The 15967-nt window shown below is 44.6% G+C and overlaps 2 non-coding genes across 2 annotated transcripts; one reads left to right on the forward strand and one right to left on the reverse strand.

Moving 5' to 3' along the window:
- Positions 1–11856: 11856 nt before the first annotated feature.
- Positions 11857–11928, forward strand: trnad-guc (transfer RNA aspartic acid (anticodon GUC)). The gene has a single exon. It is a non-coding gene; the product is annotated as a tRNA-Asp (tRNA).
- A 2466-nt stretch (positions 11929–14394) lies between these two features.
- trnaf-gaa (transfer RNA phenylalanine (anticodon GAA)) lies at positions 14395–14467 on the reverse strand. Its single transcript has one exon. It is a non-coding gene; the product is annotated as a tRNA-Phe (tRNA).
- Between the last annotated feature and the right edge of the window lie 1500 nt (positions 14468–15967).

Genomic DNA, 15967 nt, shown 5'->3' on the forward strand with positions numbered 1-15967 from the left:
GAATGTGGGAGAGACACAGAGGAAGGTAATCAGAATATTCAGCAACAGGGCTGCTGGAATAGCTGCAGGAAAAGGGTAATTTAGAGTATTTATTTATTTATTTATTTATTTAATTTAAAAAAACTATTTTTATTAGACGTAGTGTACAATAATATAAGACATGCATAACATATTACATTTCATGTACATCTTCTTATTTTAAATTTAATAGTATAAAAGAAAAGTAATAAATAGAGAGAAAGAGAGTATTATATATAGTAGTAATATTGTTAATTCGTGAAAAAATAGGGAAAAAAGAATCCATAAGGCCGTATAGCCCGAAAGAGGAAACAAGAAGGTGATATGAAATAAGAAAAAAAAAAGAATAGAGAATATAAAAAGAAAGGGACGTACCTACTTCGTATCTTTACCCACCCCTCACCCGGTTCTGAAACAGTTAATTTCTAAGGTTGTGTTGCACCAGATGCTTGTAATAAATCGATAAAGGGGAACCAAATCTTTAAGAATTCGTCTGATTTGCCTGATAGGACGAATCTCATATCTTCAAGATGTAACATTTCCGACATGTTTGAAATCCACATTTTGAGCGTCGGTGCGGGTGCATTTTTGAGAATTTAAGTAGAAGTTTTTTTGCCGTTGTTAAGCCATAACTAAGTAGTCATTTTTTAAACGCAGTCATAGAAACATAGAAACATAGAAAATAAATGCAGGAGTAGGCCATTCGACCCCTCAAGCCTGCACCGTCATTCAATATGGCTGATCATCCAACTGTATCCTGTACCTGCCTTCTCTCCATACCCCCTGATCCCTTTAGCCACAAGGGCCACATCTAACACCCTCTTAAATATAGCCAATGAACTGGCCTCAACAACCTTCTGTGGCAGAGAATTCCAGAGATTCACCACTCTCTGTGTGAAAAATGTTTTCCTCATCTCGGTCCTAAAAGATTTCCCCATTATCCTTAAACTGTGATCCCTTGTTCAGGACTTCCCCAACATAGGAACCAATCTTCCTGCATCTAGCCTGTCCAACCCCTTAAGAATTCTATAAGTTTCTATAAAATCCCCCCTCAATCTTCTAAATTCTAGCGAGTACAAACCGAGTCTGTCCAATCTTTCTTCATATGAAAGTCCTGACATCCCAGGAATCAGTCTGGTGAACCTTCACTGTACTCCCTCTAGGGCAAGAATGTCTTTCCTCAGATTAGGAGACCAAAACTGTACGCAATACTCCAGGTGTAGTCTCACCAAGACCCTGTACAACTGCAGTAGAACCTCCCTGCTCTATTTTCCTGCTTTTGCCGCAAAAGTGGATACCCTCACATTTATCCACATTATACTCCATCGGCCATGCATTTGCCCACTCACCTAGCGTATCCAAGTCACCTTGCAGCCTTCTCACAGCGAACACTGCCCCCCAGCTTCGTGTCATCCGCAAACGTGGAGATGTTGCATTCAATTCCCTTGTCCAAATCATTAATATATATTGTAAATAGCTTGGGTCCCAGCACTGAGCCTTGCGGTACCCCACTAGTCACTGCCTGCCATTGTGAAAAGGACCCGTTTACTCCTACTCTTTGCTTCCTGTGTGCCAGCCAGTTCTCTATCCACATCAATACTGAACCCCAAATACCGTGTGCTTTATGTTTTTATACTAATCTCTTATGTGGGACCTTGTCGAAAGCCTTCTGGAAGTCCAGATATAACACATCCACTGGTTCCCCCTTATCCACTCTTCTAGTTACATCCTCGAAAAATTCTATAAGATTCGTCAGACATGATTTACATTTCATAAATCCTTGCTGACTTTGTCCAATGATTTCACCACTTTCCAAATATGCTGCTATCCCATCTTTAATAACTGATTCTAGCGGTTTCCCCACTACCGATGTTAGACTAACTGGTCTGTAATTCCCCGTTTTCCTTCTCCCTGCCTTTTTAAAAAGTGGAGTTACATTAGCTACCCTCCAATCCTCAGGAACTATTCCAGAATCTAAAGAATTTTGAAAATGTATCACTAATGCATCCACTATTTCTGGGGCTACTTCCTTAAGTACTCTGGGATGCAGCCTATCTGGCCCTGGAGATTTATCGGCCTTTAATCCATTCAATTTACATAACACCACTTCCCGGCTAACCTGGATTTCACTTAGTTCCTCCATCTCATTTGGCCCCCGGTCCACTGCTATTTCCGGCAAATTATTTATGTCTTCCTTAGTGAAGACAGAACCAAAGTAGTTATTCAATTGGTCTGCCATGTCCTTGTTGCCCATGATCAATGCACCTGTTTTTTACTGCAAGGGACCTACATTTGTTTTAACTAATCTTTTCCTCTTTTCCTGTCCCTTTCCTAATTAAGCCTTTTGTCCTCCTCTGATGGACTCTGAATTTCTCCTAGTCCTCTGGTTGGCTGCTTTTTCTGGCTAATTTGTAGGTTTCATCTTTTGCTTTGATACTATCCCTGATTTCTCTTGTAATCCACGGATGCACTACCTTCCCTGATTTATTCTTTTGCCAAACTGGGATGAACAATTGTTGTAGCTCATCCATGCAGTATTTAACTGCCTTCCATTGCAAATCCACCGCCAACCCTTTAAGATTCAATTGCCAGTCTATCTTGGCCAATTCACGTCTCATACCTTCAAAGTTACATTTCTTTAAGTACAGGACCCTTGTTTCTGAATTAACAATGTCACTCTCCATCCTAATGAAGAACTGAACCATATTATGGGCACTCTTGCCCAATGGGCCACGCACAACAAGACTACTAACTAACCCTTCCTCATTACTCAATACCCAGTCTAGAATAGCCTGCTCTCTCGTTGGTTCCACTACATGTTGGTTTAGAAAACTATCCCGCATACATTCCAAGAAATCCTCTTCCTCAGCACCCTTGCCAATTTGATTCACCAAATCTATATGTAGATTGAAGTCACCCATTTTAACTGTTTTACCTTCGTTGCACGCAATTCTAATAGTAAGATTAAACGAGAACTTACCAGTTTGAAGTTTGATCTGTATTTTATGAGGAGTTACGATGAGGGATTACGTGAAGCCCGCCCCAGCATGCATTGCGGCATACTTCAAAGCAGCGGTGTGGAATCACAGATAGACACAAGATTTGAAGTAACATAGTAAAGAATAAAGAGACATCAATTTATCAGTTTGATCCATGTAATGAGGGTGGGAGCGGAGGGCACGTAATCTCTCATCGTAACTCCTCATAAAATACAGATCAAACTTCAAACTGGTAAATTCTCGTTTAATCTTACTATTTTACTTCGGAGTCACGTGAGTGACTACGTGAAGATTTCAAAGCTTCTGTGATTTCAAACCGTGTAACAGCTTTATATCACTCGCTGCCGAACCCTTTGAGGGAGGAAGCGTGTTATCATAATGAACCAATGAATCTGTTTATAGAAAAACAATGGTATTTTTACAATAACACTGAAGAAATTTAAATGCTCCCCTTGGCTAATTTAAAATATTTGCAGATCGGAATCTTCCCTGCAAATAAAACAGGTTTTGTCAACAGTTTATAATAAATTATTTCTCTGAACGTTTACCCCCACCATTCTGCTGTAGTCAGGATGTGGTTTACAGGCACGTCCATTCTTTTGCCGTTGACGTGGAAGCTTGTCCTGGAATGAAAACTTTGTACATGTTAGTTTTATCCCAGGAGCTTTAATACCTGCTTGAGCCATCTCAAAAAAAGGCTTGTTACCCGACCACAAGGTTTTTTGTGACCAACCCACAAGGCTTTTCATCTCCCTCGAATAATTAGGTTGTATCTATGTAAGGTAATAGGGTCATGGCACATTACCGTGTTTCTTGGCGGGTAAGCCCGGGTTTATGACTGGATAAGGTGTTCCTGGTTTGGTTTGACCATTCCCTGGACAATGATAGAGATCTGGTCTGAAGCTATGAGCATGGTGTCCAGTAGTAAATAGGAGTAGTGACTGGACCCTCTGTGCTGTTCCGTGTGCCTTCAACAATGTGTTTAGTGCATAGAAGGTTCAGGTTTAGGGCTCTGGCTGGTGGGTATCCCCTGAAGTATGGTTAACCATTGTGACATCCCATATATGGGTGTACCTGGTCTAGGGGTTAAGAGTTTTAATACCCTTCAAATTTACCACCAGCCAGTGACCGCATGGCCTGTTGTCCTGTAGCTGTTTTGAAACAACAGGCAGGGCAATTCTAGCTGTGTTGATGGTACTGTAGCCAAATCTTTCATCGTGATGAAGGTTTTCCAGGAATTCCAGTTCGTAGTAACTGTATCGGATGAGTAGGTTCTCCCTGTATCCTTGCAGTACTTCTCTTGATGCTGGACAAGTGTTGTAGACCAGTGGATGTTCAAAAGGATGCTGACATGGTGTCGATTGTTCAGTATAACAATCCCAGTCCCAGAGGCTTGCGCAGAATCTGCAGCTCAGGAGCTTATTTTTTCCCATGGCACAGTTGACTTGTGCCCGGCTCCGATTGTTAATAATTCTGGGTACTGGGAAATACCATCCAAGTTTCAACAACCATGTCATGGCGTAAAGTGAAACAATGGCTGCGTAAGTCCGTCAGGTACTATCAAATACCTGAAGCAGAATCCTTTTGTACTGTGCGTTGTTCTCGATTGGTGAGGCAGAAGGGAAAAAATACATAGAATTAATTTCACCAATGCAGCGTGAACGCATTTGTCTATCAATATTATAAATACATTCTTGAATGACAACATGACCTATAGGTCAGAAAAGTTAATATATATAGCTGACGAGCTTTCTGCTGGAACTATCTGTCCCAGAGAAATTTTTAATGAGGATTCCACTGCCCCAGGGTCTGGTTTCCCCCGCGACATACATAGGACATCCCCGAACACCTGGTGATATAGCGTTGATGCAAATAATCGATATCAGATTCACATTCCATTTTAATTGTCATTGTCAGTGTGCAGTACAGAGACAATGAAATGCATTAATATCTGTTGCATCATATAGCTTGATAGTTTTGTTAAAACTTTATATGAAAACATCTAATTGATGTTGTCCTTAATATTATGTGACCTGGTGTCTGTCACTGTATTTTGTTTACCGGGCAGGTAAGTTGTTGATAGTCAAATACATCTATGGATATACCATTGCCAAATTGTTTTGACCAACTTGTCATATGATACCGACTTTATGCTGCCATATGGTTAATATAGGCCACCTCCATAGTGTAGTCTATTTATACCCATACATGCAAGTGCTTTAAAACTCATAAAATTCACCCGAACATTTTTTAGATAATTAATGCCCAGTATAAGTGGTAACCCCACCACTGTCTTTCTGATATTACTTCAATGGGTAACTTCATGAGATGCTCAATGACAACCTATATGTTGGTTTTGATACTAACATCTGAATCATGTAGACAGAAATGGTACCATTTTTTCCCAATTACTCTGTTATTTGTCGAGTAGTTGGTAGTTTGACCATTAATTTGTTGCTTGTTTGTGCCAATTGAACTATGTTGTCTCTTGGCAACATTATAGTTACGTGGACTGAATTAATATGAAAGCCAAGATAGTCCAAGAAAGCGCTCTATATGCTGGTAGGAACCAGACCCACCTACCTCCATGGTTATTGGCGGTTTTGTGTTTTCTGTTTTCTGAGTGCTTTTGTTCTGAGGACGTGCTGGCGACGTTGGGGGGAGGCGCATTTTCCAGGGGGTCCGCGGCGGGCCCTGATCTAAAAGATCTTTGGGGATAGTGCGGCCCCAAGCGTTCACCAGTCCCATATTCTAGACATTGACTGGTGGATGCCGTGAGGTGCTGCTGCTTGGGTATCGGAAGTCGTGGTTTGCTCGTCCCGGGGCCTGCCCTCATGATGCCGAAGGTTTTTGATGCCTCTTCCATCTCCTTCAGCTTTTTGTTCAGATCTCTCCCAAATAGCAGTGAGTCTGCCTCCGCAGGGGGCTTTGCTCAAGCCTGCAAATTTTGAGATTGAGGGTAGGTGTTATATTTCCCTTCGGAGATTGTTTAGTTCGAATTGTGTGGTACACCTTAATACCAGCACTTTCTGGTGGTATGTGTTCATCTCGTTATCTCCACAGAACGAGCATATGTTTGAGGCTTTTTCCCCTTAAGGGCCTCACAGTTCTCTGGTGCTGTATATTCTTGCAGCTCCTCGGCGAGCACCTTTTTTAGTAGAGTGTTGTGCTGGCTGCCATTGTTTTGGCTCCAGCGGTGCTCCAGCCCGTGGGGTTGCTACGAAGCGGTCCACGACACCCAACAGCTGTTCCTGATCCTGCACCTCATGCATACTCCCGATTTTGTCCGCCTGCCCCATTTGCAGACCAGCCCTGCCCTGGTCACCAAATGCTAGCCTCCTGCTCCAACCCATGGTATGAGGGTAGCAAAGGGCAGTGCCTGACACGACACTATGGAGGAGGTGCCTGTCCTGTCTCGCCGGGATCGCTGCTGTTCCCGGTGGACCTTCTCCTCCAGGAGCTGCTAAGTGCAGCTCAGGCGGCTGTCTCTCTCTGCTTTGGTAGAGACATGTCCCCCTCCGACGAATCGGAGACCACCGGCCGTTTGGCTTCCTGGCCGCTTTCCCAGTCCGCCGTGCAGGCTCTGGCGAGACTGGCTTGGCTCGGTCTCAGGGATAGCGAAAAAACGCTCTGCGAGCGACGCTGCCGCCGGTTGCTGCCCCGCTGGTAGAGTTGGAGCGGGGCAGTTTCTCTTTGCGAGTTTTTGCGTTGTGTTCCTGAAATCTGTAATAAAACACAACTGCAAACTCACCTTTCCTATGCCCACGAGCCGCTCCTGCAGCTCAGGCGGCTGTCTCTCCCCCTCCTGGGTGGAGAGACGTCCCAGTCCGATGTCGGCTCCACCGCCCGGTTTTACACACATCCAGCCCGCTGCTCAGGCGCTAGCGGGCTGGCTCGGTCGCCGTGTCGGGTTTGCGGACCGCCCGCTAAGCGGTCCTACCGCCTGTTGCTGCCCAATGACGTTTCCTCCGTCGAGCGGGCAGGTGCAGCATTTCCCCAGCCCGCTGTTGATGCTGACGGGCTTGGTGCAGTGTCGGAAGCGGGCCGCTGATTAGCGGTCCTTTCTCTCTCTCTCTCTCTCTGCACTCGGGCTGCTGCTCACCTGCACTCGGGCTGCAGCGCACTCACGCCAGCACTGCACAGTGGGTCCCCTTACCGGCTCCGCAAAAGTCGGAAGCCTCCTCCCGCCCGCCTGCCTGCCTCACCTGGACAGTACTCGAGAGCGAGCGAGGACTGAGGGGGACCTCCAACGCAGTGCTAGCGCCGTCTTCCTGCGCTCTCTTGATGTCCCCTGTGGAGAGTTACCGGCAGCGGCACAGCTCCCATCCATGGTCCGCCGGTGAGTGCGGTCATGGTAGCGTCTTTCTTCCCCTCCCGCGAACGGAAAAAACTCCTCCCGGAGTCCAAGGGGGCCGCTTGCATGCCCTGCGGGGAACAAGCAGACGCAAAGGGGCTGTAAAAATAAAGGTAAGTACTTACCTAAACTTAGTTTTTCTCGTTTCTGCGGGAGCCCTGTCTCCCGCCTGCCGCTGTTGCCTGCTGAAACGTAATGCCGCAATGCGTGCTGGGGCGGGCTTCACGTAGTCACTAACGTGACTCCGAAGTAAAATTTCCTGTTTGATGCCATCCCCAACTCCACTACTACTGTTAGGTGGCCTGTACACAACTCCCACTCGCGTTTTCTGCCCCTTAGTGTTTCGCAGCTCTACCCATATCGATTTCACATCCTCCAAACTAATGTCCTCCCTTTCTATTGCGTTAATCTCTTCTCTAACCAGCGACGCTACTCCACCTCCTTTTCCTTTCTGTCTATCCCTCCTTAATGTTGAATATCCCTGGATATTCAGCTCCCAGCCTTGGTCACCCTGGAGCCATGTCTCCTTGATCCCAACTATATCATAGTCATTAATAGCTATCTGCATATTCAACTCATCCACCTTATTACGAATGCTCCATGCATTGAGACACAAAGCCTTGTTTTTACAACACTCTTACCCCTTATATAATTTTGTTGAAATTATATAATGGCCCTTTTTGATTTTTGTTGGAATTATATAGTGGCCCTTTTTGATTTTTGCCCTGGATTTGTCTGCCTGCCACTTTTAATTTTCACCTTGCTACCTATTGCTTCTAACCTCATTTTACACCCCTCTGTCTCTCCGCTCACACATTTAAGAAACCCTTTCCCTTTAACTCCATCCTCGACTATCCCATTTGACACCCCACCCCCCCCTTATTCAGTTTAAAACCACCCGTGTAGCAGTGGCAAACCTGCCTTCCAGAATGCTGGACCCCACCTGTTAAGATGCAACCCGTCCCTTTTGTACAGTTCCCCCTTACTCCAAAACAGATCCCAGTGATCTAAGAATCTAAATCCCTGCCCCGTGCACCAGTTCCTCAGCCACACATTCAGGTCCCGTATCTCCCTGTTCCTGCTCTCGCCAGCACGAGGACCTGGAAGGATACCGGAGATAACAACCCTGGAGGTGCTGCTTTTCAGCATTTTTCCGAGCTCTCTGAAGTCACGCTGCAGAATATCCATCCCCTTCTTTCCGACATCGTTTGTGCCGACATGCACTACCACTTCTGGCTGATCACCTTCGCCCTTGAGGATTTTGTGCTTACATCCGTCTTCCATTGATCCGAAGATAATCAGTTCTGTATTGAGGTTCAATTTTATTTTAAATAAATTTGTGAAAATTCCAAAAATGTACTCTTGTAGCGTTTTGAAATAAGCATTTATCTCATGGGCGACACATTGGGAAAAATTGACGGTTCGGTTTTCTAGTAATATAATCTATGTACAATTTTAAATTGAATTAAGTTATGCCTCACATTAATCGAGCATTTATAATTTAGATAATTGAAAATAATTTCATTGCAAAAACCTCTGGAACGGTGTATCCCAGCGGGACAGACAGCACAGTCATAACAACCGGATGGGGCAGAGAGTAAGAAATGAAGAAAGAAAGATGGAGAAAAATGTAAGATAGAAGTGGGTACGCGATAAAAGAAAGCAAATCCAGCAAACGGTGTGAGGTAAGAGATGAAAAACAACGAAATTAGCACAAAGGAGCACACACGCTAAGAACGTTTCTGTCAGAGCAGAGTGGCGCAGCGGAAGCGTGCTGGGCCCATAACCCAGAGGTCGATGGATCGAAACCATCCTCTGCTATTCTATCAATGGATACTTTTGAGCGCGTGCACAACACATATATCGTTTCATTCGGGGAAATTCCTATTTCAACAAAAGGCTTTGCCTCATTGCATCATTTTAAGAGTTTTATTGGAGAATCCGTGGGTGACACCACGGTCTCCGTTGTGCTCGGCCCTGCTGGAAGGAGGGGAAGTGACTTTAAAACCCGGAAGTGGTGTGCCTCAATCAGTCTCTGCAAGATGGAGGAAGCCAAGGGGTCACGTCTCTCTGAGCTCTGAATAACACTGAACACGTGTCTACTCAACGGTGAGTGCCCTTAATGTGGTTTGAAAATGAAAATATGGCTGGTTTGAAGTGAAAAGGCACTGCCTGCAAAATGCTTGATTGGGGGGTTTGGGTTGAAGTGAAAAGGCACTGCCTGCAAATGGTTGCTTGGGGGTTTTGACTGAAGTTAAAAGGCACTGCCTACAAATGGTTGTTTGAGGGGGTTTGGGTTGAAGCGAAAAGGCACTGCATGCAAATGGTTATTTGGGGGGGTGGGGTTGAAGTGAAAAGGCACGGTCTGCAAATTGTTCTTTGGGGGTTTGGGTTGAAGTGAAAAGGCACTTCCTGCAAATGGTTGTTTGGGGGATGGGGTTGAAGTGAAAAGGCACTGCCTGAAAATGGTCGTTTGGGGGGTTTGGGTTGAAGTGAAAAGGCTCTGCCTGCAAATGGTTGCTTGTCTAAAATTGACAACTTCCTGTTTGCACTATATTGATTTTAGATAAAACGCTACCACTTACGGCTGTGATTTTTGGCCATCTTACTCAGTCCCCATCCGCTCATCAGGTGCAGATGATTCTTCCCATCAATGAAAAACAAAAGTGTTATTAGTGTTTAAAAAATGTTGAGAATCTCTCTCCTGTCAATCACGCCGTGGTGTCCACACCTTTTCCGGTGGGAGGGAGAGGGATTATAAAACCCGGAAGTGTGGGTGTGGCTCAGTCTCTGCATGATGGGGAGGGAGAGGTCACGCTCTGCCTGAGCTGTGCATCAACTGAACACACTGAATGTCTACTGAACTGTGACTGTGGTGTCTGTGTGGTTTTATGGTGGTTTCACCCTGCATGAAATTGTATGAAGCTGCATTTGAATGTGGTGCCGTTGCACCCTGCATGAAATGGTATGAAACTAAATTTTAATTTGGTGGCCTTGCACCCTCCTTGAAATGGTATGAAACTAAACTTGAATTTGGTGGCCTTGCATTCTGCTTGGAGTGGTATGAAACTGCACTTGAATTTGGTGGCTTTGCACCCTGCTTGAAGTGGTTGGAAACTGCACTTGAATTCGGTGGCCTTGCACCCTGCTTGAAGTGGTAGGAACTGCACTTGAATTCGGTGGCCTTGCACCCTGCTTGAAGTGGTAGGAAACTGAACCTAAATTTGGTGGCCTTGCACCTTGCTTCAAGTGATATGAAACTGCACTTGAATGTTGTGGCCTTGCACCCTGCTCAAGAGGTATTATTGCGTCGGGGGACCAGCCCTCCCGTGTGAACATGGGACCCAACGGATCCCACATGGTCTAGTTAACTCATAATATTCTCTGCTGCATGAAGCCGCGTTCTGGTCATAAGTGATAGGTGTAGAATTAGGTCATTAGGCCATCAAGCCTACTTCGCCATTCAATCACGGCTGGTCTATCTCTCCCTCTTAACCCCATTCTCCTGCTTTCTCCTCATAACATCTCCCCATGGTATAGAACAGGAAATGCTGGAGCCAATGCATCATCTCCCGTGTTCTTCATTAGATACAAAGATAAACACGTTCATGTTCAGTAGCAGAGAGAGTGAGGGAGCGGGGAATGGGTAGAACAAGGAGGATATCCCTGTTAATCACTGAAGGTTAGTAGTCTACGGAACAGGTGGTGGGAAATGGGATCCGCATAGATAGGCAATATCTGGTAGACATGAAAATAGTGTGACGAAGGGTTTTTGTTTGGGAAGACGCCTATGTTGGAGTGGAGGGAGAATGAGGAGAGAGAGTCCACGGGGAAATAGACAGGTAGCTGACGGCACTGGGTGTAAGAAGAACTGCAGATGCTGGATTAAAAGCGAAGATAGACAAAAAATCTGCAGTAACTCAGTGGGACAGGCAGTATCTCTGGAGAGAATGAATGGGTGATGTTTCGGGCTTCAGACTTCCCCATTCAGTCACCTATTCCTTCCCTCCAAAGATGCTGCCTGTGCCTCTAAGTTACTCCAGATTGTTGTGTCTATCTTCGGCACTCGGTGTAAACCAGACAGAAGGCAGGCCACACTATTCCATCGGCGAGTGGGGAACGGAACCGTCTCCAGTGCAGTGTGACTCTGTGACTCGAGGACAGTCCCGCTGTTGCTTGTGATAGCAAATACAGAATACGACTCGCAGTTCCGGTTACATGCGTTTAGAAAATGAATGCGCCTCTTTATTAAATAATTCAACACGAGCATGTACTTGAATAAGTAACCGGAAGGAGCCGAGAGCACACGTCTGAAAGTTGCAGGATTTTGGTCAAAGCTAAGGCTATTAACATGAAATTCTGCAACCTTATATAACTAACACTTTTCCCCACTTTCCTCTTCGACTCGCATCCATTTCTTCTTCTCCTTTTCCCCCTCCCACCTACATACATTATGCTGCTTCACAACGCAAATCATATAGTGGTTCCTCGTTAGTATAGTGGTTAGTATCCCCGCCTGTCACGCGGGAGACCGGGGTTCAATTCCCCGACGGGGAGAGCCTTTTCATCGTTCTAAATATAACTGGAATTCCAATTCGTATTTTCCACATCTTGATTGAAAAAATTATGACTTTCTTGGTTGGTTTCATGATCCTGCAAAATATTCCAAATGGAATTTAAACTGGAGGTGCTGGAGGGAGGGATGACTTTGCTGAATTTATCGGGTTGTTCAACATGCCGAATTACCATAATACATACATTACCATAATATCAGTGTCTAACATAATGCCAAATTAATGTAATCTACTCTGAAGAAGGATGTCAATCCGAAACGTCACCCATTCCTTCTCCTCGGAGATGCTGCCTGTCCCGTTGAGTTACTCCAGCTTTTTGTGTCTATCATCTTTAATCTAATCTACTTGCCTACCTATGATCTCTAGTCCCCCCATTCCCATTTTATGCAGTGCTTATATGAAATATGTTCTTAAATGCCAGTATCGTAACTGCTTCCACCACCACTCCTTATTGGTGCATTCCAGGCACCCACCACTCTCCATCCCACACATCTCCTTTACACTTTACCGATCTCACATTAAAGCTATGGCCTCAAGTGATTTCCACCTTGGGATAATGATTCTCAGTCTACCCTATCTATACCTATCTCATAACTTTATATACCTTTGCCTTCGATTTGTGATGAACCAGAGGAAAAAAAATCCAGTCTGTCAAGCCTCACTTTGTAGCTACTGGCCCCTATCCCAGGCACGGCATTGAGGTTTTAGTTCTGTTAAACCTCTTCTGCAGCCTCTCCGAAGCCTCCACACCTTCCTTAGGGGGAACATAATTGAATGCAAGACTCCAAATGCAATTTGACGAGAGCTGCATCGTGACGTCCTGGTTTGGAGAACCGTGAGGCCCCTTTGACCCTGATAAACTGGTGGGAAGTAACCAAGGAGGTCAAGGATTAAAAATATTAATGTTCAAAACAGTATTTTAAGATGTCCCAGGTACACAACAATGCTGGAGAAACTCAGCGGGTGCAGCAGCATCTGTGGAGCGAAGGAAATAGGCGACGTTTCGGGCCGAAACCCTTCTTCAGACTGTCCTCTTTGACGGTTGCTTTATGATGGTAGAAGTGTAAACTCAATTACTGATCAAATCCGGGTGAGGGTAAAATTATTTACAAAAAGTTGCCAAGGGTAAACGGGACGAAAAACGTTGGGAACACCTGCTCTAATAATGAAACATCTTAAATATATCTAAAGTAATTCATAAGAACACGGCAAGTATGATAGTTGATGTCTCTAATTTCAGGTAACCCTTGCATTCCCTCTCTCTCTCCCCGTCCCTCTCCCACTCCAGACGTTTTGATAATTTCACTATTCTTATCCCTTCATTTTCACCTCTTTGTTAGCCAACAATGGACCATTGTGGGCTCTTTGGTCATCAAAGTAATCTCTGCTTTGGCCCGAACCGTTTCATACCTCTAGTTACCCACATCCCTGAATCTCAGTCTGAAGTACGGTCGCGATCCGAAACGTCACCTGTTCATTTTCTTCAGAGATGCTGCTTGGCCCGCTGAATTACTCCAGCATTTTATGTCTCTCTTCGGTGTAAACTAGCATCTGCAGTTTCATCCTACACACAATAATTGTTGTCATCTCTCTCAGCAACCCGGCTTTCAAATATCTGTCTGTCACGTTCACCACGGACCCCTTCTACATCTGGTGATTCCTTCCCAGCGCGCTATCGCCAGCACCCATAAGTATGATTTACCAGCTGCCCTGTAGTGCCTGCATAAATTCGACTATCTTTAACCACTTTTGATTTCAATGTAAAGATCCGCATGCATTTGATATAATTGATTTGATTGATACTGTACCTGCAAATGGCTTTGTAATCGTCAGTAGAGTGCCTTATCTCATGCTCTACAGACTGAGCTCGGGTTATTTGAGTGTCAAATGACACAAGAATCATCATCTCAATTTATCAAGGATCTACCTCTGGTATGATGTTTTTCTGCGGGTGCAGAAGATCTTTTTCTTCTTGCGTATGGCGTGCACAGCCTAAAGTTGTAAGACAACTTGTTCTGTTTGATATTCTGTTTGTGCACGCCAGGCTGATTGCATTTGTTGAAACGGGGTGGACCACGTGAAGGTTGCAATTTCCTATCCCGTGCAGAAGATAATCACATGCGAAATGTTAATCAAACTGTCATTCGGCCCAAGCGCAAAATCTCACTCTTTCTCCGTTTAAATTATTCCTCTCCTATTTATGTAGCTGAGCTATATCCCGCCGTATATTCTTCTTTACCTGCAAGAAACAGCCCCGTTCTGAAGGGTGAGCTACATGCCCAATTTATTTTCCGACCGCATGTCTGTGGTACCGGAGTACCTGCTGGAAATTCAATACATTCGTTGAACCTTGATTGGGCGGCACTGACGGCTGCGTCACGAGAAAAAGCGTTGAAATAAATCATAGATCTATCAACGATGATTGAAATTTTAAATTCACAAATACCATTGCCGAAACCCGGGATTGAACCAGGGACCTTTAGATCTTCAGTCTAACGCTCTCCCAACTGAGCTATTTCGGCGACTTCATCACTCCCGAACTCTCAGTTCACTCCGGGCGTTCGACTAACCAACCCTGCGCCAATTTTATATAGGGGGGTTGCACGTAAGGTCACCCGGGTCACAGGCCTTGACGCACGGAGCCGCTCAATCCATCTGGAGGACATCGCAGCTTCAGTCTAACGCTTTCCCAACTGAGCTATTTCGGCGAACTCATCTCGCCCGAACTCTCAGTTCACTCCGGGCGTTCGACTAACCATAACCCTGCTCCAATTTTATATAGGGTGGTTGCACGTAAGGTCGCCGGGTCATAGGGCTTGACGCACGTAGCCGCTCAATCCATCTGGAGGACATCGCAACTTCCCGTATATGTTGTTAAAACACGAAACACATACTTCCCTACCTGTTAAAAACCGCGAAATATGTGAATGTTTGCGCTGTAAAAAATTGTGGAAGACTGGGTAAGCGTGAGAGACATGTACCCAACTTCAGAATTGCAAAAGTGAAGCGAAATGGAGGTAAAGAGAAGCGAGAGCAACAGCTAAAGTGGTTGACGAACATTGGCCGTGCAGATATCAAAATTGAAAATATTGGTAATTATCGCGTTTGCTTACTGCATTTCATGAGCAGGAATGCATTATTTGTGTTTTTTTCTTGGTTCCTTTGGAATCTAAAAAAGTCTCTGAAGTGAAAAATCTGGGTGTAAAAAATTTAAATCGTCCATGGTTCTGGTGGGTTTTTACATGCAAATTGAAAGCGCTTCTGAAGCTAAATTTACCATTAAAGAAATCTCCAGACTTACCAGTGGTGTGTGGAAAAGTAGGTCTTCTATCATTATGCTATTGAGATGTATATTTTGGCAAATAATAAAATGTCCTGACAGGTTAAACACCCACTCCCTTTCAATAGCATTTTGTCAATTTGCTGAGGTTGATTGTGTCCAATTAACAACTAACAATTATGTCATTCCTTGGCTTGCATCTGAGTAAATTGTAATTCAAAACCCACGTATGGTTTGCGATTTTTTTAATGATATTTTTTGCTTCAGAGGCGTTTCCTTTTTTGTATGTAAAAACCCACTTGAGAACCATGGACGATTTGTAAAATTTTACAGCCACATATATCACCTCTGAAACGTTTTAGATGCCAAAGGAATCAAGAAAAAACACAAATAATGCCTTACTGTTGATGAAATGCAGTGAGCAAACGGCCAATGTTCGCCAAGCACTTCAGCTCTCGTTCATATCTACCGTCATTTCTCCTAACCTTTGGAATTCTGAAGTAGGATAAATGTCTCCCACGCTTATCCCGATTTCCATAATTATTTAGAGCCCAGTAGAGAGGTTTCACGGCAGTCGGGTCACGGCCCATGACCCGTACTGTTGCTACGCTACTCCAAATGGAGTACACGCGATGAACTGCAGGTAGGCACATACCATTGCTTCCAGCTTAGCGGGTCCGTTAAAACTCGCTGAAATTGTCAATTTTGCGGTGTAAATAATTATGGAAATCGGGATAAGCGT

This window comes from Leucoraja erinacea, unplaced genomic scaffold (assembly GCF_028641065.1).
Source record: "Leucoraja erinacea ecotype New England unplaced genomic scaffold, Leri_hhj_1 Leri_1281S, whole genome shotgun sequence".
Classification (NCBI taxonomy): Eukaryota; Metazoa; Chordata; class Chondrichthyes; order Rajiformes; family Rajidae; genus Leucoraja; species Leucoraja erinaceus.